Raw genomic sequence first — 2,863 nt, forward strand, 5'->3', positions numbered from 1 at the left:
CGTACACGCCAGCGCAACAACGAGAGACAACTCCCAATCAAAAAGAGCAAACTCCTAAAAATCACTAGTATAATCATGGCTGTGTTGTACAACGGTGTAAAACACTGTTTATTGAAACACTGAGGGAAAACTACATTTACAAAATGCGAAAATGTAAGAACTGTTTTGTTTATGCCTACACTCGCACTTAAAAAAGTATCCTCAAATTCGTGCGTCAAAGCATTTTGAATAAATGTTTTCTTTTCCAATTTATTTAGTAAAGAAGGTAGGTAATATTTCAATGACTGCGTCAGATAACTTGCGCCCTCGTATGGTAGGGACCACATGTGTTATAAACAATTGCGCGAGTCAGTTTTTATGTATTCAAGTCGTGACGTATGTTTTAAAAAGGATTTCATATTGCTGGAGCCGTAACAAAATGAATAATGTTAGACAACGTCCAAGATCACCCCGCCGCGGTGGTCTAGTGGCTAAGGTACTCGGCTGCTGACCCGCAGGTCGCTGGTTCGTATCCCGGCTGCGGCGGCTGCATTTCCGATGGAGGCGGAAATGTTGCAGGCCCGTGTGTTCAGATTTGGGTGCACGTTAAAGAACCCCAGGTGGTCAAAATTTCCGGAGCCCTCCACTACGGCATCTCTCATATTCATATGGTGGTTTTGGGACGTTAAACCCCACATATCAATCAATCAACGTCCAAGATCCTCGAAAATCTTCTTTTTTTGTCTCGAGTGTGTGCCCCACAACCCAAACAGGAGTATTGATAATGAGTATGCACATATGAGAAGATAGAACGCATGAATAAAATTCATGCTTAGTTTCTAAGCACACTTGAGTGGCCGGCCAGGCCAAGACTTAGGTGGGAAAGGTACGGCGAATGAAGGATTTAAGAAATGAAGCGTGAACTATCTCAGAGGCAAGGTCTGAGGAACCTTTTACTGGAGTGACAAAGTAGTTGAAAAGAGATGTTCATTCTCGAATAATGGAAGTTCCGAGGTATCGTGATTGAAACTTCTCACACAATCCGGGAGTACGAACAGGCGTTCAAAGTAATACTCAATCTTGAGGACGAAGAGCGACGTCTCAACAAAAGCTGTCATAGCGTTGCTTGCGGTCTTGTTGACTGGCCTCCGTGTTTAGCCGAGCACGTTTGCGTGTGTGAGCGAGCATGGAGACGGAAGGTTCTGGTGTAGTTGGTGAGGTTTTCGTCGTTGCATTGAAGAAAGAGGCGTCGATGATGAATATCGGCGCATGACTGTATACGAGAAAGAAAGATGAATATCCGGTAATTCATTGAACAGCGGTGTAGCACGCAAACGTCACGAACTGCAAGGTTTTGTTCCAGTTATCGTGGTTTTCTCTGATGTACATGAATGTCATGTCGGTTAGAGTCCCGTGAAATCGCTCTGTCAGGCCATTTGTTTGCGGGTGGTAAGCTGATGTCTTATGAACTGTGCAACAAGTTTTGATAGTTTCTTCAAGAACTGCGTACGTAAATGCTTTGCCTCGGTGGCTGATCAATACGCGAGGTGCACTTTGATGCAACACAATGGCTTCTGAAAAGAAGGTGGCAACGTCTGAGGCAAATTTAAGCCGTAAAGGAGCGGTGTTTGTGTATTGTGTGAGGTGGTTGACAGCTGTGAGCATCCAGCGTTGGCCTGCTGGCGTTACGGGAAGTGGTCCGATGAGGTCTATTCCAACAATGACAGAAGGTCTTTCGGGACATGCGACGGCCTGTAATAGGCCAGTGGGAGCTGAGGTTGGCCGTTCCTGGAGTTGAAAAAGTGCGCAAAAAGTAACGTAAGTAGCGCCAAGGTAGAAATACCAGGCTTGACGAAAGGCTCCTACTTGGTTGTACGTCTTCTGAAAACCCAAGTGAACAGCCTATGGATTGTCATGCAGTGCTTTGAGAACTTGTTTTTGCAGCGAACGTGGAAGTTCTGGCGCCCACCGATGCCCATTCGCATTGTAAGAATATAGTGCTGCAAGACATTGTTCCCTACCTTGAACTGCTGTAGCTGACGACGAAGTCTGGAATTAGGAGGAGAAGGCCTGCCACTTAGGTATCCAATGATGTGGTTTCAGTAGGGGCCTATCTGCTTCATCCCGAACTTACATTTCTCCCACTTAACTGTGAGGCCCGCTTCGCTGGCTGTGCAGACATTCTTGTTGTTCTTCCCATGAGGCACCCCAAAATACAACGTCATCGATGTAGATATGTACCCCAGTTAGCCTATCCGAAATCTTTGGTTATTATCCTTTGAAAATTCTCTAGAGTCGACGTGATGCCAAAGGGCAGTCTTAGGAAGCGGTAAAGATAAATGAACTGCTTAATGTCACGAGGACCATTCAACAAGAGGTATTCGGTGGAAACCGCTGTTGGCATCAAGAGAGCTGAAATATTTCGCCCTTGCCAGTTCGCTTTCAATCTCTTCCCTGCGTGGAAGTGGAAAGGGTTCTGTTTTCAAAATGTCATTCAATTTTCTGGGATCCATGGAGTTGACCATTATTTTTTTCGAGCAATAACTCAGTCAGAAGGCTCACACACCCTGGTCTGCGCTGCCTCCAAACGATCAAGTTCTTTCAACCGGGGTTGAACTGCGTGAGGTACACGCTGCGCCGACTAGACGCGCGTTATCTTGAAGCGCCATACTGTAGTCTTGCTATAGTAGTCCGATGTCCGTAAACAACTTCGAATACTCTCCACGAATGCACTCCGACAAATCATTTTTGTTGACTTCTCTCATGCTCACAAGACCAAACTTTGTGCAAGCGTGCAGTCGTAAGATCGCCTGTCGACCTTTCTTCAACGATTGTATACTCTCGCAAACGAAGTAGTCAGCGACCGAGGCGCCCAGACAAATTC

The sequence above is a fragment of the Rhipicephalus microplus genome, chromosome 10 (assembly GCF_043290135.1).
Source record: "Rhipicephalus microplus isolate Deutch F79 chromosome 10, USDA_Rmic, whole genome shotgun sequence".
Lineage (NCBI taxonomy): Eukaryota > Metazoa > Arthropoda > Arachnida > Ixodida > Ixodidae > Rhipicephalus > Rhipicephalus microplus.